This window comes from Coturnix japonica, chromosome 4 (genome assembly GCF_001577835.2).
Source record: "Coturnix japonica isolate 7356 chromosome 4, Coturnix japonica 2.1, whole genome shotgun sequence".
In the NCBI taxonomy this organism is placed as follows: domain Eukaryota; kingdom Metazoa; phylum Chordata; class Aves; order Galliformes; family Phasianidae; genus Coturnix; species Coturnix japonica.
The window spans coordinates 38,345,234-38,371,403 of record NC_029519.1 but is presented as its reverse complement, the minus strand read 5'-3'; the positions used below and the strand labels follow the sequence as shown (position 1 = coordinate 38,371,403).

The following is a 26,170-nucleotide window of genomic DNA, read 5'->3' as shown; positions in this document are numbered from 1 at the left end:
AGACTGAAGAATGTTCAATCCAACTGTTCCACCAATTTGTGTCAACACATGCCTTGGAAGTTTTAGAGCAAAGCGGTGAAAGGAACACATTTCTACTAACGGGTCGCCAGCAAGTGAAAAGCTTCTGGTGGAACTTCCTCATCAGAGAACACACATGAAAGTGGATATTATGCTACATGTAGCAGTACAGCCCCAGATTGAAAATTATCTTAACTGAAGATAATTTTGTTTACTGTTTTCTTTCTGAATTATAATTGGTGGTTTGTTAGTGCCAGTGGAGGCAGATAGTACAATCCCTGAAGAACTGACTGGCAAAAATTCCATTATTTGCCACTGATTTAGGATTTGATAGTAAGATAGGGCAGGTAAGTATTTCACTAAGCTAGATGTTTATTAACATGCTATCAAGTTAATGGAATAATGTTTCGCCATATTTTCTCTGCCTTATCACTTTTTATAATGCTATCTTTTATTCAAGACAAAAACAGCAAACAGACAGCTGGGTGGCTTCTGCCACTATTGGAATGACAGAGAATCCCCACAAGCATGAATGTCATAGAACGATCCTCTCATCCACATTCATAGTGATGAAAAACATTACACATATTTCACCTTTCATTTCCTATATGCAATCACAGATGTATTTTTTATATATATATATAAAACAATTATCTTACATCTTTCATTGAACTATTCGCTCTTATGGCTGGTGACTTCAGTTTTTAAGAGATTAATTGTGTTCTCCTTCAGAGATGATGTTTTTAAAAGCCCACAGTAGCTTTGTGAAACAAAGCTGAAATAGTCTAACTGGCAAGGCCATGCTCTGTAACATAGACAGTATGTTAATACATTTCACTTTTATTGACATCGCATATCTCAAATATTGACTGTTCTTTTCACTTATGAATAAATTCAATTGACTTTCTATAAGAAATCTTCCCCTGGGGATTCTGACTACTACAATACATTTTCCATTTCTACCAACACATATCTAATTACAAGGTAGTCTTTGTGATTTCAGGGTCTAAATAATCAAAACAAAATGTCCTTTTATAAAGATGAACTCGCATGGTAAATACTAAAACATTAATCTTTATAGGCAGAAGAAATGAAGTCCCTGAAATCACTGGGGAAATGCAGGTTTTCTCTAATTCTCTTAGATTTATTAACTTCCCTGAGCATTCTTCTTGACACAGTGGATGGCTTATGGAAATGGCAGCCCTCTCAGGTGAATCAGACAGAAGACATAAAAAACCCAGAGACTTCAAATAGCATGACAATTCACAGATAGTTACAAATATTTTAAAACTAATCTATAGATTTTCCAAGGGTAACACTGAGTAAAGAAACCCCTTGTTTTTCATGTGATAGTTCATGAAAGTTCTAAACCTTTCCTGCAGTTAGTAAAACAACCAAACAAGGGACTGGAACAGCAGAAAACTCATATTTCTTGCATTCACTTAACAAATAATAATAATAATAAAAAATCACATTGGGTTGTTCTATTCATTGTTATTCACAGTATGTTCTGACATTTGTTAGTTTGCAGGAAAAGTCATGGAGAGGACAAAATAGGATGGATTACATGGAAAGAGATGAGCAGTAAGCTGTGAGGACCTAACCACTTGGCACAGGATATGTTTTCTGCTCTGCGACACAAGCAGCTACTGCCGAACAGGGCTTAAATTGTCTCCAAAACAGAAAGACAGGATTCCAGTTCTACAGTCCTGACTGATATGGAAAGACCTTATGTAGTCAGTAGGATTACTCACACTGATGATAACTGCACTGAGCCTGAATTTAATGGCTTTCATATTTGAGTAGAAATGTCAAGTACAAAGCTATGCTTGTAGAAGACATTTTTTCATGAAACATCCTACTCAGCCACTTAAATAATCAGACTTCAGCTACTGTAGCATAATATTTTGTGAGTAATTATACTGCATAGCTGAAAAAGAATTCTAGTCAAAGACTTCAAAGGACAAGGACTCCCGTAACATCATAAAAGATGGTAAGGCTAAGGTTGCTAAATTTTCAAATAGTTATAAAAACTTTCCACATGAGAGGTACTCACAAACTCACTGGATGAACAATACTGCAAGTAGTAGTCAATTGATCAAAAAATGGCCCACGATATGTCTTTTTTTTCTCAGCACTGATGGGTGTGCTCAGACGAAAATGGAGTTTGATTTTACATAGCACCAAAAAAACCCAAGTTATTTATCACAAAAAGAAAATAGACTGAGAAGTCATGCAAATGCTTAACATGAAAAGATTTAAGAAGTGTACTAGAAATAACACTACTGCATTATTATGTGAAGAATTTTCTTATGTCTCATAATTTACACACAGAGAGAGAAAAGAGATCACCCTTGAATTTTCAAGGTAAGAGGAAGAATGACACACTCTCAAAAGAAGTAAGAATTTGCATTGGAAACAAATGTAGTATATTACAAATGAATGAACTGCATGTCAAGGCTTGGAATCATTACATTGCTAAAGCAATATATACAATGAACCTGAAGGATTCACTAATGTGAAAAGGAAGGGGAGCTTTGACAACAAGCCTCACTGCACCTGGAAACCACCTGTGCTAGATGAAGCATTCCATAGATATGCTGATATTCAGACTAGAAGGTGACCAATATATGGCGCATATTTTGTGTCAACTAATGTCAGTAGGTGAACACAGGCTTGTGTCATCCACTATTCAACATATAGATAACTTTATACTGTCTATTGATTGTTGCTCAATTGAGATGCTGCTGTGTATTGGGACACTATGGAAAGAACTGAGAGAAGTTACCTACCCAGAACTGCTGAAGTTTCATCATGTGTGCTATTGCACCCAGGCAACAGTATATTACACTATACATCTCTTCATACAACCCAGACTTGTTAAAGATTGCTGCACTACTGAACTGAAAAGCCTTGCTACATGTCAGCTGGTATCAGGCATCAGTGCTGCATCTTGCTGACCTTGTGAAGCCATGTATTTGACAGAGAAGGACAGATGAGGAGCCTGTGGGTCTGCTGGCACAGTTACAGTCAGAAATGAGTCGTGACCTATAAAACAGAGCTTTGATTTGGGCTTGTGCTGCACTTTTTACAGTGAATGTCAATGTCCTGTTAAGCAAGGAGCGTGCACCTCCACCCATCAGACAGCACCTCAAAGGAGTGAACAGATTCAACTATTTTGTTCCAGAGAACTGGCATTCTCTGCAGTGATTCCTGATAGTGCACCAAAGCTTCCTCACGCAAACAGCAGAAGCTGACACTACTTCTATATAATAAAAAGGTCTAAAACAATTGAAAAATAAAGTAATATATATTTGTGAAGTAAGAGACAGAGATATGGACACTAATGAGAAACGAAGTGAATGCATAAAAATGAAGAATAGGATTTGATCAAAAGGCTACAAAGTGACAAAGGTTAATAAAACAAATGACAAAGTATGAGCTTAAAGGCTGCTTCAACTGACAAACTGAAAGGCAATCATCAGGAAAACATGATGTAATTGGGATGAATGTAAGACTGACATCACTAAATTTTTCAAGAAATAAATTAAAAAGAGGAACTTTTAATATACTTAACTGTTCAAACAAATAAGTTAAAATGATTTTTAAATAGTTTTAAAATACACTGTTTTTTTTTACCTTGGATATTTCTGTACATCACTGTTAACAAGATGGTTATTAAACTTCTTCCCTTATTTGATAACTCTGTGCCCAATTTCTAACATGATCACATAGTTTTTGCAAAACACCGTATCTCCAGTGCCCATGGCATATCTTTGAGTGTCTAGGAACAGTATCTTAAAATATGTGGCAGACCAATTGTGTACAGAAGGGGTACATCTTTCAGTTGACTTGCTCCCCAGAAATACTGCCTGCACCTCAGCAATTTATTCATTGCAAATTCAAAGCTGTCATCACAGTATGCTGTAAGCTACCAGCTCTATTTCTTGTGATGTATATAAGTCTGAAGTCCTGAATATTTATAGTAAGATATGAAAACAATTTTCACAGAACAAATGGAGGGTAACATTTGTGTTGCTGTATTCTGCTGTGCAGACACTGTTGTATAATCCCATTGTCGCTGTTAAGTAGATTGAATATTATGATAACTTTCCCTCCCCTACATCTTTCCAAATTGATCATATGATGATGGATTTAACACTATCCCACCTTACCTATGATGAATACCTGCATATGTGTATGTCTGTTTCATACCTATTTACTCACTGATACCCAGTAAACTACTTTACAGGCGATAATTCATTTATAAGACAGGTGTCCTGTAAGAGGTACAGAACTAAAATTTCACTCATGTTTACTTTTTTGCCAAATGTCCTCCTGATATTTTTCTAAAACTATTTCTGAAGTATTTAGCCTAAAAGAGTACTCACCCATAGGTCAGCACAAAATGACTAGCTTGGTAATGATAAATATCTTGTTTTGTAAGCAGCACTATTCAAATTCAGTCTTCCTCCTCAATGTTGACAACAAAATCATTCCCTTTTCCACAGCACAGCAGCTTTCAGATTTAGTAGCTTCAGTATATTTTAACTGCAAGTAACATCTTTCCTAGGCAACTCAAACTTGCACAAGCCAATCTGTCAGAGCAGAGGCTATGAAGAACAGTGTCCACAAGCAGTAGTAGCTGGTATAGACAGGTTGTGACAAAGTCTTGTAAACTTTCCCTGACTCTGTCAATTCTTAGCCCAGAAGGCTAAGGCTAAACATGAGCCAGCCACGTGTCCTTGCTGCTAAGAAGTCTAATATGGTGAAGTATCACCTGCAGGGTAAAGAGAGGTGATCCTTCTGCTCTGTTCAGCATTGTTGAGGCCACAACTGGAGTACTGCATGCTGTTCTGGGCCCCTCAGCACAAGAGAGACCTGTACATATGGGAAAGATTTCAGTGAGGGCCACCACCATGACAAAGGTGGTGCATCTCTTCTCTAAAAGGTGTATCAGTGTCAATAAAGACCTGAAGAGAGGATGCAAAGAAGATGGAGCTAGGCTCTTGTCAGTGGTGCAAGAAAAAGAGGTAACAGACATAAATTGGAACAGAGGAGGTTCTGTCAAAACATCAGAAAGCACTTCTGTGCTGCAGGGGTGATATAACAAGATGGGTTACTAAGAGAGATTGTGGAGTTTCCTCCTTGGAGATCTTCCAAAGCCACGTGGACATAGGCAGGGACTGCTCTGGGTGCCCCTGATGGAGCAGGGGTTGGAACAGAGTGACCCAGAGATCTTGCCAACCTCAACTGTTCTGTGATTCTAGGAAGTAACTACATTATATAGGATGGAGATCAAGGCTAATTTATTTGACTTACACTTGTGTAGCATGCATCCCCACATAACCAACAGTTTGTACAAAAGAAAGTGCAACAAAGGCCTCCTTCTGAGGCCAAATGCTGCAAATTTCCTATAATCAAGAGTTGAAAAATTGATAAAAATTTGCATTCTTATGCAGTAAACTTCGTTGGAGATTATGAAAGTTGCTATGCAATCATCAAGTAGTTTCATTACATGTAACTTTCCTAAGTGGCACTACAGTCACTTAATTCACTTAAAATGAGCTTAAAAAAATATTAACAATATTTTGATATTTAAGCAAATATTTTTAGAAGCAAGGAAAAAAAAAAAGCACCAGACTTAGTTTTTATATAATCTATCACCTCAAGTTGTATTAAAAATATAATTGAACTGGAATGTGCAACAACCAATCTGTATTACTTCAAATTAGCTCACCAGATCCAATGCAATTACATTTCATTTTTCAGGTAGCCATTTTGAGGGAGGTTTATATTGAGATAAAGCCCCATTCTTCTTGAGTAATCAGTCAGAAAGTTGGCTGCAGAAATTTAGCCACAAATAAAGTTCTAAAAGCACCTGATTCTCCATTTATAAAAATTTGCAATGTGATTTAATCAGATGTCTCCTTTGAATATTTTGCATATTTTACTTAGAATATTGCTAAACTTCATTGACAAATCATATTGTAAAAGACTGATGAACCTTAGTACAGGTAATGATGGTGAGGTCTGTTTAGCCTTTCTTCCCATATCTAGAAAATTAATGAAGCTGTGGAAGAGCTGGGACAGTTCAGTAGAGATGGAAGACTCAGAAAAGGTGAGGTCCCCCTCTCTCATAATTACCTCTCATAATCAAAGGGAAATCTATCTGAATTATTGTGACAGTAATCAAACTAAGAAGGTTAGCCTGCAAAAATTATCATGCTGAAACATGAACTGGAAATGTTCTACAGGCAAAGGTGTTGAGAAGAATAAAACAGACAAGCAAAAAAACAGCTAGAATACTATGCTTCAAGCTGTACTAAAGAAATGAGTCCAATGCATAAGCACTCTTACAACACTCCGGGAAGGAGAGCTGAGAGCAGCACTTCTGCTGAGTCAAGTTCTTGTCATGAAGGGACAGAGATCTTGGACACGTTCAGCTCAACTGCAGCAAAAACTATTAAATATAAAGATACACCTGATGCAAAATATTACCAACTGCCCTTAAAATATGGACCTACATTAGCCATCCTCTTTTTTTGTCAAGTTCGGTTTTGAATCATGCCTACTAAGAAATACATACATATACATGTATATTTTAAAGGATACATTCCTCCTCAGCTTGTCATTACAAAAAAGCCAGTACATTACTTTCTGCATTTAAAGTTAATTGAATGTCAAAATTCGAACAGATAAGTGATATTTTGCACAGCCTAACAAATTTGCAGGTGTAGGAAGTCACCCTGCTTCTGATTCTTGTGAAAATCCATTTGTTTTGATTACAAAGACCTGTGCCATTCAGCTGAAGGCACAATGAATCTCCCACTATCATCTATTTTCCCTCTACATCATTATAAAACATGAGGCTGGTATTTTAAGGCCAATGCCACTATTCTGCACTGGTTGTACATCTTAGTTTTAAACATGAAAAATCTGTACAAGCTAACAAGGAAATCTGTGTCTAAGAAAGGGAATACTCAGGTAAAGTGACATCTCATTTGAGACTAAACTTCTGTTTTCAAATAAAGAAAGGGGCCAGCAGCATATCTGTGGGTCATCTCTCCCAGTTGCACAGCAGCTCCATCACTGCCTCCCAAACATTAGCAATAACAACAGTTCATTAAATTCCATCACTACCTTCAAGGATGTTCTCTCAGAATATATGGGGGCAGTAATTCAATGGAATTACTATCCCATTACAATGCTATCTTCTTCTCTTTAAATGTAGAGGTATAAGCCAAAGAATTATCTCCCTTTACCAGGGCTTACTTTTGCTTTATTTATTTACATAATGCGATATAGCATCATAAGCAAAGTTCAGGGGGAAATTTTTAACTTTATTAAAGAAGATTCCTTTTTAAAACATATCCCCTGGCCCAAACATAGGTTCTCTGATATATTTTTTTTAATTTCCAAAATAGCCCTTTAATTCAAACCTTTTCTGCCCATGTCTTCCCTACAGACATCCCTAGCTAAATAATGACAACAAATCTTACTGGTTAGCAGTCTGCTGTTAAACTTTAGAGGTGATTTGATTAAGCTTTTCTGTTCACTGTATCCCTGTGGCTCCAATTTCTATAACTCTAAAAAATTCTGTTTCTATTCCAGATTAAAGAAAAGTTAAAGACACCATGGCTTGGAAAGGTGGCTTTGCACACAATGAGTAAAACTAACTTTACAGCTGGGGATTATAAACTGCTTTTTTTTTTTTTTTTTACACTTCTCTCACCTTCCAGAACAACCACACAAGCAGACTAGAACGGCAACAAGGGTTTCAGTGGGTTTCGTTTTTTGTTTGACCCACTGTTCCCATGTCAGATTACATCGAACAATTAGCGAGAGTCATTTCCAGAATATTTCTAAATTGCAAAGAAGCATAGTTCCAATAACCGACCCCCAATTCCTTGGCAAAATCTTTTAAGGTACCACTGATACCCACATGGATGGAACCAGCTGTTCTCCAGGGTGCTGTAAACTGCGCATGCTGATCCTGATGCAAGCATGCTGAGATTCTGGAAAGGGATTCCAAAGTACATCCTTGTGAATTATTAAGTATCTGTAATTGGCTATGTTACAATACTAGTGAACTACAATGCTCTATAACAACAATGCTCTATAACAACATTGGAATTTTCCTTGTCTGCACCAGTGGCACAACAATATTCTATTGTAAAATCCATGAAACAGTGAAAGTAGTTTTTCAGAAACTGAACTGACAGAAGAACACTGGAAACCACTTCACAGTAAGGGATGCAGGAACCAAAAGCTGATGAGGTTGAGCACTTCATTGTCCCATGATAGCATAAGCTTTTAATTTGATGTTGTTGTAACAATGGGCAGGCAGGGCTGTGGATACCCAGGGAAATGAACCTTCCTGTGTTATCATCATAATAAATCACACTAAAAAATATATATCTCTATTTGATAACAGAAATAAAATGAAAGTCTTGTCTAGGGATAGCTCTCTATATTTGCATAAGCTCATTCACTCTGTACTAAAAGTGCATAGAAATGAGCCTAGCAACAAAGAGACAGAGAATATCTACAATGTGATCTCAGGGAAATAATACTTTTGAGGTTTTCAACTGTTAGGAATTGCAGAAGATACCCGATAGCTTTTTTTATTTTCTTAAAGAAATTGATAACTAGTGTTCTGCCTTCAGGATTTGGATATGAACTGGTTGATTTCAAAAGTAATGTTTGAGCACAGACAGTTTTCATTAACTGCTAGCAAAATACTCTGATGGTGAGAGTTGTTGATTGCTGCTGTAAATGCTCACTTCAGTTAGAAACTCTTTCAGATATGTGAACATTTTGATATACAACTGAGAGGAAAATATTCTATCCCACTCAAAATATCATATATTTTTCTTATAAATAAATATATGTGGGCCACAAGTACAATCATTACCCTATTTACTGATAAACAGTCACATCTAGAGGTGAGCAACTAGAAATGTCTATTACTGAATACTTAATTCAGCTTCCAAACAATGTCTCTTATACCTACTGTTGGCTCTTTGGATGGTTTAAGTGTTTGCACAACATACTACCAGTGAAATTACACTGATGTGCATGAGCTCTAACCCTGAAGGCAGATAATGAATGTTCCAGCCCTGAGACCAGTTGTACAGTTGTAAAAAGTTGAGACAATCAGAGTCATTCTGACTCATTTCCAAAAATCTTCATGTGCAAGCCCTATCATTTCAGACTTCAATTAGAAAAAACACAAAAGCCATAACAAACTCTGAACTGGCATCAGGATAAGCTGGGCAGTAACGATGACTCTTGCAACCAACCTACAAATGCTTTAGTGTTAGGTCTTCTCAGAAAAAGGAAACGGAAAAAAAAAGAAAAAGCAAATCCTTAATAACAAAGTAATCAGATTAATCTCTTGTTACCTGCGGCAGATACTGGCACCAGCGAAACTGTAGTTTCATCTGATCTCCTCCATCACAGTCACGCACTGACAGACAATTGTCTCTGTGTTCTCTGGATGGTTACAGACAGGTAGTCTCACTGGACAGGTGATATTCAAAGGATACAGTTGGTAATACTGTGATTACTTTACAGACAAAGAGTGTTCAGAGCATCTCATCCAACAAGGTTTTAGCTCTGCATAGAAATACTTCAAACACAGATTCAAAGAGGTGTGCCAGTGTTACCTGAAGGCCCTCAGTTCACACTGAGTAGTTTCACTGTTCCCCAGCTTCATGTTCCCAAATAACAAAGCTGTTCTTGAAAGTGTGAACTGAATCTTAGTAGAGACAAGAATGATGTTGTAACCCACCCCAGCACCAACATACAGATGGGCTTCACACCTCACATCATCTATTTCCCCTAGAGTCAAACTGTTTAATCTGACAGGGAACTTCTCAACACAGGAGTTCACTTTAGCCCTGCAGGCACTTATATCACCTCAGTTTGTACTGCTCTGCAGTCTGTCTTTGAACTTTGAGATTACAGTCTGTTAATCAGTGAAAACAGCCAGGGTCAATGCTGATTATACAATCTAAATAAAGGTGTATGATTCTGAAGGATACAAGTGATTGATGAGATGATCATGTTGATGTTGTCATTGTAACTTCCTTTTTTTTTAGGCTCTCAATCTGGGTTACATTCCCTCCACATAGGGCAGTCTTTCCTCTACTCTACTTTCTAGAGGAATACTTTTGTATTCACCAACTGCCAGTTTAACAGAGATGGGAATTGGGATGATCTGAGTACTTTGCCAATGAATACATTTTCAAACAACTCATCTCCAGCTAGCAGAAGAGAAGAGAGCCTATGGGAGGTGTGGGGAAGAACAGTAATTAGGTCTGCTTGACATTTGTTTTCCTACGCTTGAGAAAATATTTTTCTGAAAACTTTATACAACAACTCATAAGCAAACTTCATACACACAGTAAATTGTTGGCTGTCATTATCAGTAACAAGAGAGAAGAATTATAGTTGCAAAGCAGCTGCTGTAGCATTCAACCATTCTGTTGGCAAGAAAATAAAACTAATGAAAGATTTAAAGGAAGAACATTATGCATGAGGCTTCTCAGACACAATTAAATACAAATTGCAGCACAAATAAGTATTATAAAACATGGAATTGCAGGTCAAAGACTGAAATTACTAACGTTGACAGAATCTCTTTTACAGCTTTCCTTCTAAAGTTATTCACAGGATGCTGTTCAATAAATAAAGATAAAATGAAACAGAACACGGCAAATATTTTCCCCTCATGACTATACTTTAAAAGCAGAATTATGTCTCCCCTGTAATTACAGAAACTGCTATTCCATTAACAACTAATATTAGGAGTAAATGGGAAAGCAAACAAGCCAAAGGGAAAAAATCTGCTTCCATGTATTGTTAAAAGAACTCCATTCATTCACAATTGTGTTTACTGATGAAGTTTAATGGCTCAGTGGAGGAAGAAAAGCAATACAGTCAAAACTAAGCTGTGCTTTGGGGTCAGGTCAAGTGGAGTTCTGACGGCATCCTTCAATTGCTTGTGGATGCAACTATTCCTGGAGGCCAAGACCTGATCTGTTTGGAAGATATAATTTCTTGATAATGAGTAATAGCAAGAAAGAAAGACCAAGTACATTTCCTCAGAAAAAAGAAAAAAAGAGCTTCACAGAGGTCAGCATTCTGTCTTTGTTGCCTCTCTTTTTGGAGCGCAGGCAGCAGCTTCAAGCAAACCTGGCACAGCATGTGCTGGATTAGTGATTTTCTTCCCTCATGCATCACTCTGTACTGACAGCCTTTAGATACCATTCCATTAATCTAGGGGTTGTACATACATCTGCATTTCCAAGGGGAAAGCACAGTGTAGTCCATCTTCCTATGCAAAACAATCTTACAGAAAAGAAATTCACCTTGAGACTCGATTTCACTTCCTGAGGAATGTATGAAATCAAAAAGCATCAAGGCAAGAGAGGTACTGTCTTTCTGGAGCTCAGTTTTTAAAGGACATTGCAATAGAACACAGATCCACACAGGTGCCATCTGCAGTAGTGACTATGAAGAAAATTATGAAATTGTGAATTTTCCTATTTTTGCTTCTGTAACATAAGGAACTCTGGAAGTACAGAGCAGATGCCAGCCACAGATCTACACACACAGTCCTGGCAGCTCCTCCAGATCAACACATTATTCACTGTGCACTAAGGATAAAGATGTAAAACACCAAGTAACTAATATCAGCATCCACAAACTCCTGTTGCCGTGAGCAATGGTGTCCACATGACAAATACTATGCAGCTGAGCCTATATTCCCACAGCAGATTTTAACATCTCTGAGGAATAATGAAGCTCACTCGACTGACAAGATCTATTCAATGTGCAAACATATTTCATTATCAAGACAAAAGCCAACAACCATATATTAAGAAAGAAATATGTACCATGTTCTTGATGAACAGTGTAAAATAATAAAAAGCTCCTGCTTCACAGAAAGGAATATAGTCAATAACTTGTTTTTTCCATGTTGAATTCTCATTTTAGTTTTGTAACTACAGAGTTTCATTGATGAAGCATAACTAATTTGTACTCTGAGATTAACGTAAGATCTTTTCAATATATTTTCTTATTAAAAGTGCATCAAGCAATTTATTGCCAAAGTAACAAAAAAGGAGAACAATCCATTCTCAGAAAGCTCATGGCTTGTCTGTGGTACAAATCAGCATTTGAAAAACAATTCTTCCAAGGGCATTTTTTAGAAATTGATATCTGTGGAGATCTTTGCTCTGCCACAACGCTTCTACCTGGGTCCTCCCCCTACAGAATTAGCGCAGTGAGGCATCCCAGATTCACACTGGTTTAGTTAATTGCTGAAAACATCTTATTTTAAGAAGCATTGCTTGTAAAAGACAGAAGTAGAATACCAAATAAAATGCTTTCTGGGCTACTGTGCAGAAAGTTACATTTAAATTATCCCTTGAAATACGATTTCACACGTGGCTCACGTGTGCCTCAGGTTTGAATATCATCTTAGAATTTTTGCTCAAATTACTTTTCAATATGTAACACTACATCTTTAAAATAGCACTTTTAAAAGCTTGACATTTCTTGTTCTTTAAAGCCTTGAAAATTTTAATTACTATGTTATTTATTTTCTTAACAAACAGATAAATGAAGTACTTCAGTGAATTAAGTATGCTCCTCCCTATATCTCAGTTACTAAATTAAGCTCAGTGATGATGATCAGTGAATCACTAACCACTCCTCTTCCAGAAAAATGCAGTTTTTGTAGCAAAACAAACAATTGTGCACAAGAACCGTTCTCACTGTTAAATAAACCACTGTCTCAGAGCAGTATTTAAACTCCTACAGGTGAGGGCATTATGGCCACTTCACATATATACCAACACATCAAACATATTTCAGGTTACTTCTATCACTTAAACCATCACTCCTTTACTTTTATATAGCACTTCTTAAAACACTAAGTGCTGAGGAAACAAATGTATCTGACAGTGTAGAAGTGAACTGACTGCTTCACAGAATGCCTTTGCTTGATGCCAACTGCTGTGAATACACATTAGCAATAATACTACAACTGTAGCATTGGATTGTAGTGGATTATTTAGTATTTTTTTCTAATTTTCGATCCATGTTCAAAGAGAGTCTTATTTGCTTTAGATTGAATATAAGGAAGAAGTTTTTTACAGAGAGGCTGTTGATGCACTGGCACAGTGCGTCAACTATCCCATCCCTGGTGACATTCAAGATCAGGCTGGACAGGGCACTGAGCATTCTGATTGAGTTGTGGGTGTCCCTGTTCATTGCAGTAGAGGTCAGACTAGATGATCCTTAAGGGTCCCTTCCAACTCAAACAACTCTATGATTCTATGAATCACTCCAGTTTAGGAAGGAGCTCAGGAAGCTGCAGCTACCCAACCTCCACCTCAGAGAACTTTTCCCTGGCACGTGTCTTCTGTTTGTCATTGCTACTATCAGAATGCTAATCCTATCTTCAGGGCAGGAAAGCATGGCTGCAAGGAGTACTCAGAGTGACAACACTGAGCACCTCTCCTGGACAACACTAGATTGGCCCTGAAGCCAGCTCTGACATTGCACCTGCAGGCAACAAATAGCGACAGATGGCTCATTTGGCTTTCAGCCTCCAGGATGTTCTATTTAGTAATCAAGCTTACTTTTGTTTGTGATAAAACACAAAGATTTTGACAAAACATTTGGTGTTATACTAACTTCTCTGATTGTTCCCATTTGTTTTCCATAATATCAGCATTTGTATTCAAAATTTTACCAGTTGAAATAAGCTTCTGTTTAGGCTCATGAAGTACTTGAAAGCATATTTATCTGTGCATTCTTGTCACTTATAATCATTCAGTTAATGATATATTCAAGTCTATATGCATGGATCAAAACTTCCAAATACTGAGCTGTGCTTGTGCCCATCCAACCAAGTCACCCACCACAATATTAGTAGCTCTCCTTGCATCAGCATAAATATACAACTGTTCACTTGCTTTCTAATAAGGCCTGTGCACAGAAAATAGAACTATAACTTCTGTGCATTTTTGAGATAATGAAGCTGTGTATGCATCAACCTAAATGCAAAGCTGAAGCAGCTGACATTAAACACTGGGGTATTTATTTTTGCATTGTTTCCTTACATCTATGCACATCAGCTAAACGAACAAAAATATTATAGAAAATGTTATTTTTTTTTCCCCAAAGAGTTGATTAATCAATTTATTCAGATTAGTTAATCTTAAGAGAGAATGATAACAACTGAAAAAATTTGGGAAGATGGTGTAAGAGGTAGGAGCAAAAACTGGTGGACATTTCTGTTTGAATTTAACACTTCAGCATCACAGCATATCGAGTTTAATGTGAAACAGTTTATAGAGAATTGTACGGTTGACAAATTCAAGACAAAGTTAAATGCAGAGAGCTTCAAGAAGACCATGCGCTACCACTGACAACCAGCAATATGAAAGAGCACTGCCCTTTATGTCTCGTATTACCGAGGCAAAGCACTATTTCCTTATTCAATTCCTCAGGTAATAACAACAGTTCTGAATATGAAAATGACCTCAAATACAGAATGCTTAAGACTTCTGATTAGACAGGACTGTTACCTGCAATTATTATACTAAATTCTGCCCTGTTCCTGGCTTTAACACACGCATCTCTAGCAAGCAGCTTGTTCTTAGCTTCCTCTCTTAAATTCACTCTCTCTCTTCTTGAGTTGGATGCTTTGATAAAATATTCACTAAATCTTGTGATGCAAACAAAATCTTTCAAGAAAGATCAACTTTAAAAACTCCCAGTAAAAGGTCAAGCAAATAAAAAGTAATTCGTTTTCACAAAGCGTTCATGGAATTAACAACAAAAAAAGAATTCTCATTTTATTTCTTAAAACTTTGTTTCAATCCAGAGAAAAATAATTAACAAAGGGTGCCCACAACCTTTTAGAGAACAGCTCAAGAGTTCACTTCATGTGAGCTCACAGTACAGGGGACCAGCAGCAAAGCCTATTTCTCCCATGTATATCATTCACAGCAAAGGCAGAGGTCATGCAGTCTGCATCCCTGAGAGTACATTCTGCCATAGGTCAGAGTTGCATTGTGAATGCCAAGAAGAACAATGCTTCTTAGCTGAACAAGCATATTAATGTGAAATACTCTGACTTACTGTGAGACTAAGATTGAAACATCTAGATAGCCAATCAAATGCTCACAAAGTTCCCCATCCTGAAATGCCATTTCCTTCCAGCAGATGCCTGACTCCCTCAGCCTTCATGGGCAGTTAGGCAGGGAGAGGAGATGTGGATCTATCACATGTCACTGAACCTCTAGGCAGGGGTTGGGAGAACAAAAGAAAGGAGAAAGTCCAAGCCTACTTCACGAGACTAAACTTGTCTAAGGGGTCAGTACTTAAAGGGAGCTTATTAATCAGGAGGAAGACTGACTTTTTATTTATCTGATAGTAATATGTTAAGATGTTATGAAGAAATTCTTTACTCAGAGGATGGTGAGGCATGGGCATAACTCCCCAGAGAAACTGTGGGTGCCCCACCCCTGGAGGCATTGAAAGCCAGTTTGGGTGGGATCCTCAGTAGCCTAATCTGGTAGGTGGCAACCCTACCCATGACAGGGTGTTGAAATTAGATGAACTTTAAGGTTCCTTGCAACTCAACCCATTCTAAGATAAAACAGCACCAGGTATAATAAGCAATAGATCAAAGACAAGCTAAATATTCCCACTGTTATCTTGGTGAGAACTGAATTTAAAATTAATTTCCATAAAAGATGAGGTATGAATAAGAACAGGTAAAGCACTTAGCATGGGGAGCAACAGCCTGTCCTAAAATAGATCACATTTCACCACTAGTTTAGGTCTATTTTTTACTGCATATATTGAAAGGTTTCATTTTGTCCTGCTTGAGTTTTGTCGTTAATTTCACTGAGATGACAATATCTTTTCTAGAGTTTCTCAGTCCTACTTGAAGGTTCCTGTGAACTACAGTTGGTATTTTAAACTCCTGTTCAAAGTATTAAAAAAAAAAAAAAAAAAAAGCCAAACCAAAACAACCCAAAAAACAATGAATATATAATTGGGATATTTCTTTTTTCCTATTTCTTTTTACCATTGCTAAGATAATTACGCTCCAGAGACACTATCTGACTTAGCAGAAGCAATGCTGAATAATTCAGAAATATGGAATATCAAATATGCAGAAAGGAAAGCTGTCATTAAAATCCCTAGTGGTTTATTTTAGCTAGCAAACCTGACAGCACTTTAGATACCAGTTCTGCTCTGACACAGCCATGAGCTACTACTGCTCTACCTATTGTTCTCATCTACAGACTTTTTGCCTCTTTATTCAGCCCCAACAAGAGAATCTCTAAACTAGTACATTTTTTTTTTTCACATTGAAATACTTTGAAAAATGGATTATAGATACCTAAGAATATTTTTCCACTACTATCACATCTCTGTAATGTAGACTGTTAAATTTATTCTTACAGGGACAAAGAAATAAATAAATTAGACAAAACAAAAAAGGGTTCAGAAAGATAGAAGTAAATGTTAACAGACTCCGACTCTATGGTGAACACTGGGTTTATTCAAATAGATACCAGATATACAAGTCTCAGAATGTATTTTCAGTATCAAATTGCTGGTCATCTCTTGTCAAACCTCCAGCTGGTAAAATCTACTCACTAAAATCTTGCTCATCAGTATGTTCATTTATGGTTCTCAAAAATTTCAGACTAATGAACTGCTGTAATTCTTCCATGTTACTGAGTATTTCTCCATGATATGCAAATCACTATAAGAAAATCAAAGAATTTGTGTCTACTTGAGCTTTTTGATAAAACTGCATATGTGTTAAGTAAGTTTAGAGTCAAAATAGTTTGTATCTTAGATTCACATGCATTGCTTTTCCCCAGACAAACAGCAGTTTAAATGCAGATATATTAAATATTAGCTATATACATACAGGGCCAATCCAAAATACTCACTTCTGTCCTCCAGCTTTACAAGAACTATTCCCAGTGCTATGCTATTACTATCAGTGATGTTGCTGCAAATAAGAAAATAAACAAAAAGCTATGTTAATTTCAAGCTTCATTAGAGAAAGTGAAAAACCATCAGCACTTATTGAATGAAAATGGACTCAAGTATCGGAAGGGAACCTTTCAAACATGTCTCATCTTGGTGCTCTTCTGTACATCTTCTGCCCATTACCCCACAGGAACCAAGACTGGATTGGTTGATATTCTGCAGTAATAGCCATTCCAAATAAGTGAGATATGCAAGGTCAGACAGTTTGGGAATGGGTAAAATGAGTATCAGACTAGCTTTGGAAAGGGCAAATGCAACTTTAAGATCTATCCGTGGACATCTTTCCAAGTACAGATACAAATCAATAGCACTGATGAAGATCACATGCAGTACGAGACTGCATACAAACCTGGCCAGCTCTTTTCAGAAAAAGGAGAAATGAAACTTATCTCAGCTCTGCCAAAATAGTCAGAGGAGTTATGAACCTGAGTGGATAAGAAGAGGCTGAAGAAGTGCATCAAAATGAATGCTGATTTCTCTTTAGAGACAGACCAGGAGTCATCTCATGGATCACATACATTTAAGCAACCTGGCTACTTAGCTGTGTATAATTTCCAATCAACTTCCAGCAGGACAAACATTTTCAGAGATTTGTGAGGCATCAATTCTGATGTTGGCAAGTAACATGAAGCCCAACAGTCTTGCTTAATGGGTTGAACTCCATGTATTTCTGCTTCAGTTCTGCTCCTATGGTACTTTGGATCGTATGACTCAAATGTCAGAACACACAGAAATTTTCCAATTCATTTAAAGTTTCAGAATTATTAAAACCAATAAAAAACCAGCTATCTTGAGAACTACAGCTATTGTCTTACTAGGTAATTAATGTTTCTGCTGGTGCCTGATATTTACACATATAGAGCAAAGTGCCTTTTAAACTTCTTTCTGTTATCTTCCACATTTCTGGAAAATTTATAATTATTCTTTATATAAGTACCAGAGAGACTGTGTTCTTCACATTCCTCACTGTTGCTAAAATTATCAATGTATCCTTAACAGGAAGATTCCCGAGGCCAGAAATTCACTAATTAAGAAGAAATTAAGGCAATTCAGTAGAAATATCAGTCAGAAAAAAATTAAGAAGCAGTTCACAAGGATTTGACATCCAGTCTCACAGATGAATTTAACATCATGAAGGAAGAGACAGCCAAGCCTTTGGAAAAAATTAAGGTACCAAGAAACATCCTAAGTTGTAATTTAGTGTCTCTTTATTCTCTGTTTTCTTCCCTTCTCCTGGGGCAAATGAGGAAAAGGCTTCTGTACCTAAAGGCATTAGAAGAAGGGCATCCCATCTTAGGCTGAGATTAAATTATCCCCTAACTTGTGAGGAACAGGAGTAGGGGCTAGCTGAGGTTCTGAAACATTCTGTAACCTTAAAGGGCCATGAGCTATGGCAAAACAAGCTCCGGGATTGCATTTGCCCTTTCCACAACTGTTTTCATACCAGTGAGTTGCTGCTATGAGCAGATTTTACAAACATTATTTCTCCTCCTTTACTGTTACCAACAGATGAAATCTACTCCAAAGAAATGATCATTATCAATTTGACTTTGCCCTTTTTGTTACTGAATTTTATAGCCTTTTCTCTTTGCTAATGCCTGAACTGCGATTAGGAAGAATTCTGTATGTGGCTTTTTTTTTTCCTTTCTAAATTTATTATTATTATCTTTTGCATGCCTAAACTGATAATTAACCTGTGAGTCAGCTGCTGAGTGCTTTGTTAGAACAGATTTTTCTTTTTCTAAGATCATTCCTCTTAGATCCCACTTATAATCATTCCTATTAATCTGTTAAGCTTTATTACATTGTATGGAAATAAGTTCCAAAGGTTTACTGCGTTCTTGGCTCTTGGATGTGCTGACAAGTTCCCACAGAAAGGAGGTGGTATGTGGGTTAAACTCGTTTTAAATTTTTTTCTCACTTAAAATTGTGTCATGCTTTCTTTATTAGGACCCAGGCTAATATGCATAGGTCAATGAGTTTGACATCATCTGCTTCATTATATAGCTTTGAAGAAGCTTCCCCTTAAAACTGTGGCTGTAAGCAATTTGTCTGTAGAAAAATGTTTCAATATTAAAAACTGCTTGGGTGTCATTTAAATCAACTCTGGAATTGGAATTTGCCCACTAGCCAGCAGGTGGAGATGTAAGTCCAATAATTACTGCAGTAACCAGCTATTTGGCAGTCCTTGATACAATTGAAGTTCTGTATAACGCAATTTAACTGAGGTTAAATTCCTTAATAAGCATTAGATAAGACAGATTAAATCTGTCTGCAGTTAAGGCCAATCTATCAGCCTTCCTTGCCAAAGATATTTTTACAGTCAACGGTCAGCTGTGTCCACAGTGCTTAGAAAAATTTAATATTCAAGAAAATGCTAACAAAAAGAAGGGAGTTAAGCATGTAATCATCCAACATTTTCTAATACTAGACCACGTGCTGTCAAGCATCTGAAAACAACCTTCATCAATATTCTAATGCACAACACAAAAAAACCCCAAACAGTATACATATGCAAACTGGGATAAGTACTCCTTGAGAGCAGCCCTGATGAGAAGGACTTAGGGGTTCTGGTTTATGAAAATCTTAGCGTGACTAACGTTACCTGATTAAGTCAACCCTACTCTGTGGGGCTTTACATGGGGCTTTTTGCCTAACTGTACTCGTTTGGAATTTGTGACCATCAGGTTCTAGATGCTGGTCCTTGGTCTGCAAAGAAAGCAGAAAAGCAAACTGAAATTGTGCTGTAAACGTGTACCATCTAGAGCTTTCAGAGGAGGTCCTGTGCGTGAAACATTTGGTGCCCAGAGGATCTGAGCTTAAAGAGATATGCATAAAGATCACTATTTTTTTACCAGAATATCAAGATGATTTATAAAAGTTTACCCAGCACAAAGCATGGCTTCTGAATTGAACATATTTTCCAGTGTCAGAGAAGTGGTACATACTCCATTTTTGACTGAGGAAACGGAAGAACTCTGGATGCACCACCAAAAGCTAAACACATCGTATATCTTGAATCCTCTCATTATTATAATCTGAATTTAGAATGGAGTATGTCAGTTGCATGAACTTCAAATAAAGCACAAATAACACTATAGTAGGTTTTAAACTAATTGGAGGATTAATCAGAACTGAAACACCTGGCAAGCTGGAGAAGTGAAGAAACATGTTCAAGTATCAAGTATCACACTGAACTATGGATAACAAAGATACATCACCTTTTTGGCCATGGCACTTTAAATAGATATGGCAATCAATTCCTTGCCTTCAAACCTGTAAAATCTGAATTAAACAGAGATGGATGACAACTTAGCTATGAACCAGTTTCTGCCAAAAAATATGCAGTGATTACACCAGAAATATAAGCCTGGTGTAACATCAAGGAAACATAAATAGGAATGCAACCTCTGAGACAGACAAAGTTGCTAATCTGCACTACTAGGAAATAAGGATTTGGCTGTTATAGTATCTGCTGTCAGTATTGCTTGCAGGCTAAATGGAAAGAGTCCAGAGAAAGGCAAAGATAGACCTCAGCAATCTAGAAAATATGACTTATTAAGAGAGACTGCAAAAATAAGATACTTTACTTGAAAATGAACAGTTAACTGACCTGACACCAGTTCTCAAGTATATAGAAATTATTCTCCCAGTGTGAACTGTTCTGGATAAAACAGAAGAGGGTTAAACCTGTGGCAAGGAGGTTTCTGGCTAGCTATTATAAATAAGAATACTGAAGCACTGGCTCAATAATAAATTGTGTGACTCTGCGTTGCTGGAGATTTATTATTTCTAATATTTCTAGTAAACCAGGCTACTCTACTGGAAATATGATAAGAAGATGGGCGAGGCTGAGGGGATGAGATAGGAGATTCCTGACAATTCTTCCTAGTCCCTTCTTCTCATGCTTCAAACACATAACACATTAGCAGCTCAAGTTCTTCAAAGTGGATTCCAAAAAGTTGTCTTCATTTCCAGGGCTAAGGGGATTCAATGGCAAGCTAGGCATTCAGAATTATTCACTACAGACAAAGAATCAGGTGTATACTAGCAGGTAAAGATGCTTTTATACTAGACTTAATTCACTGTGGGCTGTGAAAAAAGAACCATGGGCACTGCAGGGGAAAGTACTAATGCACCATGGAACACCTGGCAGATCTTGCAGAATAAGAGGGAAAAAACTTCCACCAAGTGTCCATTCTGGACAGTAGTAGTAAATTTAAGCCAGTGAACAAATACAGGACTCACAGCACAAATCTGGAAACTTTGGCATGGAGTAAGGTCTAACAAAATCAATAACTGGTTTTAGTCCTCTGCTGGAAGCAACTGAAGCACGGATATAAATTAGACAGCAATAGTCATTCCTTAAAAAAGCAACAACCAACAAGCTCAAACAAGTTGAAATGGCAATGGATGCAGAAGTCAATCCCAACATGATACTTTTAAACACTACAAAATGGAGGAGAAGGATGTTTCTCTATTTATTAGTACAAACATGTGCCACGTAATTCTGAATGAAAGTTGCAAAGAAAAAGGTTTGAAAATACACAATTAGAAATATAAATAGCTATTTCAGAACAGTGACTTCCTTTTCACCACTGAAAATTGTTCAGACACAATTTTATAATTTCGAAAAACAAACCATCTCTATCAATACCACATTGATCGCTTTAAACGGCTCACCTGGACACATTAAGCAACATATCTCTATCATTTTCTTGGCCACCATCCCAGTCTTTTTTTATGTACAGAAATATTAAATTCATGTCCAGAAACTACTTAGTTTTCCAATTACTGGTAGTTTTGATGACCTACTCTATGAATCTGCCCTAGCATATGGGCATATCGACTATCAAGCTCTGAAGTTAATACTTGTGGGAAGTAGCAGGCTAACAGCTCTAGAAACTTTACATTCAAGATGTTTACGCTTTTATGCTAATTATGAAATCCAATTATAGAAGAAAATTGGAAAGATGAGTTTTTGCAGAAGCAGAAAAAGCATAGTGACTTTAGCATTGCAACATCAAGTTTATGGACAAGATTTAGTCCCTTTTATCTAGGGAGGCAGGAGCCACTAGTAACATTCAAGTGAAAAGTTGTGCATCCAATGTGAATCTGCTCAATTCAGCTGTTAAGTAGGAATCAACTAGTTGCCCAAATGACTCCAGTTGGAAAAATCATAACAGCAGCAGATTCTATACTTGATTTTTTTAATTTTTTTTTTAAACTCTAAAAAATTGTGCTCTTTGTAGAGGTCTCTCTCCCAAGCTGGCCTTCAGAGAAAATGTACTACTTGTACAAAAGCTCTACACAAAAAAATCTACCAAAGACAGGAGTAAACAACAGGATATTCATATCTTCACTCACAAATGCTGTGCATCAGTATCAGCATTTTTCATTGATAAAGGATTCTGAAATTTTCATGGGGCCACAGTTGGGCAGCAGTCTGTAAAAGCTATTGTTATCTCCACTACCATTTCTTCTACAAACCATTGCTTGTCAAAACAATAAATCAAGACCCTAAATTGCACAAACTCACATTGGCTGGCAACTGCTTTTCTGTAGAATAATGCCTTTGCATCAAATATTCCTGAAGCACAGTTCAAAACAGTAGATTATACTCAGGCCGTAATAAAAAATAAAAAAAGACGATTGTTTCTGGTTGTGAGAGGTTTTATGAATAAGTTTATAGGCAGAAATCAGCCATAAAAGACACAGACTATAAAGCACTGGGAGCTGTAGAATAGAAATCTTCATCCTTAGCTCTTTCTAAATTTCAGAAAACGATCATAAAATTGTAAAAGTACTTGTCAGATTTGAAATGCAGCCTATGCAAAGAGTTTCTTTGTACCATCATGTTGTTAAAAATATGTATAAATACTGAAAGGAAGGAATTGCAGAAAAATGAATATTTCTAAGCTAGAGTATAATAAATCCAAATAAAAGAGCAACCTGTCAACAGCTTATGTAGTAATAATATGATTGTGAAAATGCAGATCAACAGAAAGTGCCAGGCAATCTAACGCACAACTGATCATATTAAAGTCATGTTTTATATTGAAGGCTGACAGACTGTTAGGCAAGAGAACAATGCACTAATTACCTAATTTCATTGACTGAGCAGATCCAAAATTTTACTAGAATCACAGAATTGCTTGGAAAGAAGCTTTGGGGATCACCAAGTCCAAGACCGCTGCTATAGCAGGTTCCCTAAAGTAAGTGGCACAGGAAACAGTCTAAGAGAGAGACTCCATAAACCTTCTGGGTAGCCTATCTTCTGGCAGAAGTACATCCATAATACATGAATGCCACATACTACTGTGAAATCTCAGTCCTACAACCTTGGCTGCACTTGTACCCAATGTAGCCTCGGGATAGTGAAGCTTTTCTATTCCTATTTCATAGAAGGGAAACAGAGCACAAATAACTCAAATCTCAGAAAAGGTTACAAAAAGTCTTTTAACTCACTGGCTTGCAGAGTATTTCCCTAACTACTCTCCTGGTCCTTGGCTAGAATTATGTGACTCTCCAGCTTTTATAAAAAAGAACCCTTCAAGAGCAAGTAGTATTCACACACCAAAACTCCATGCTTGGAGTTTTCCAGATGCTGGAAGTTTTGGTATTCAGTTAGTGGAGAACATTCCACCCCTTTTCATTCTTAGCTGCAGTTACATAGCAATGTTGTTGGGTCTTGCTCACACCCTCCCTCTGTACTGTATCATGAAGATAGACCTAAACCAAAAATGCCCCGAGGAGGTGTGCATCCTTCCATATCCTAGCCTATACTAGTCTTCTCCATTATGTGATTTTATTGAAATACTAGTTTTTATGAGCTGAATTGTTGATGTTTTCTTATCCAGTTGCTGATGGCACCAAAGGGCACTGCTGCTTGTTTTCATACAAGATACATAATAATGTGAATTGATGTTATGTAAGCATTGCCAGGAAATAAAGATCTGTCATCCCCAACAGGCTTGAGCATATCAAACTCCTACTTTTAAACTTCCTCAGAGCTTTTAGCCCAGACAGACTAGTAGATCACATACACTAACACGTTCTATATCACAGTCCATTATGGTAGCAAGGTTACCCTATTATTATAAGATACAATTGCTTTGGTTGGGTAAACTGCTCCAGAGGACAGCACGTGTTTTGCACCACAGAAAGAGAAATAGCAACATCAGAGCTTATGAGCTATGCCCCAATCTCTACCATGGCAGAGAAACAAACCAATGAAAGACGCAAATCATGATGAACTTTGCCACAAAGGTGGTAAACAACTCTGTTCCTCCCAATTTATAGACCAAAAGAACACCTTACAAGTTATCTCAAGTTTGGCCAAACAATCAAGGACCCTGAGATCAAGTCACTGAGCATCGTCATGGCATGGTGGTGATTTCACATTTATCTTACAAAGACCGATTTTCACAATACAGCAGAATAAATTTGCTCTGTGTCTGATACTCAGCCCTAAATACATCAGAGAGAAACAACATGAAGCCCCCTTCAGAATGTATTGTGGAGCTGTACGTGCATCAAAAGAGAAAGTCAGCTGTGATGGGCTCAAAGTGCAACAAGTCAGTTGAATACTTTACAAAATGTCCACTGTTTCCATAGCATAAAGCAAAGGGCAATCAACAAGGATTTCAGAGACACTGGATAGAATATATAAAATTTTATATATTATATAAAAATAAATATAAAAATTATATAAAAATAAAAAATATATATTTATATTATATATATATTATATATATATTCCAGAAAATAATATATTATTATTTATATATAATAAATATTTATTGTATTTATTTATAAATATATACATTATATATATATATAATATTTATATTATATAATTTTTATATATTATATATTATATATTATGTATATATATAATTCCAAAAAAATAATTCCAGAAATGCTAAGCTCAGCTACTACTGGAATTCAGTCAGCTCCACGCTATTCTCACAGCAAAGCTTACATGAAAACATTTCAGTTTGTTGGGCCAACTGCAAACACTGCTGAAGTTCACTAGAGCAGTATATTGATCATATGCAGATGGAAAGAAAATACATCATTTCAATGATGCAATGACTAATTTTAGGTCTTGTGCAGTTTGATCTGTTTTTATGTACATTAAGGCCGATGTGACCTTTTACGCTGAATACAGGTTGGCATTTCAAGTTAGGGGAGAAACTGAGCTGTGCAGTTTTTGGATCTCAGGCCCATTATTTGCTGGTACTTTACCAAAAAGCGTTGGCAATTTTCCACTTTGTTAAGGATCAACTAAGATCTGATGCTGTTAGCAAGAAACAGAGCTACTAGAACACCAACAGAACAATATTTAACTTAAATATATATATATATACACACATACATATATACATACACACACACACACCCCTACTGCTTACAAAATAGTAACATAATGATTACAGTTCTGGCTGAAGACATTTCTAGCTTCAGAGTATGCACCTAAAGGAAAACAGTTCTGCCTCTTTAATTCTGTAGAAGCTGCCTCAGTCAATTAAGTTACTGATATTTAAACGTGAGTTCTGTAACATTTATGTTATTTGTCGTAAGGAAAGTATTAAAAGCTCGAGGTGTCAACAGAGAAGGCCCTAGGAGAAAAGCAGTACTGACTTTCAATTAGAAAACAATTTCTTAACTAAGCAAAAATATCGATCATTAAAAACACTTCTACTCTTGACATTCTTGGCAATGGGTATGTCTGAGCAAACAGATTGTCCTAGCTCAGACGGTCTTCAATCCTGTTCCCACATGTGGGGTGGGTGCAGCGGGTCCCTGTGCATGACTGCTTTTCAACCTGCACCCCTCTGATGTGGATTCTGCAATGGGGAAAACAAAGGAAGGCACTCCTTGATTTATTTAGGAATGAGGAAGATGTGCTTTTCTGGGGAGGGAGTGACTCAAATTACAAGAGATTTACACATCACATACTTTTTGTGAAGCCATTTATGTGTGTGTGTTACATATGCAGGCAGGGCAAGGTGGACACAGACTGCAAACATACTGGCAACAACAG

At 36.9% G+C, this 26,170-nt stretch overlaps 1 protein-coding gene across 1 annotated transcript in view; it reads right to left on the bottom strand.

The window, feature by feature from the left end:
- Nucleotides 1-26,170, bottom strand: part of GALNTL6 (polypeptide N-acetylgalactosaminyltransferase like 6) — a 429,124-nt gene that overhangs the window by 54,999 nt on the left and 347,955 nt on the right. The gene's annotated exons all lie outside the window — the stretch shown is intronic.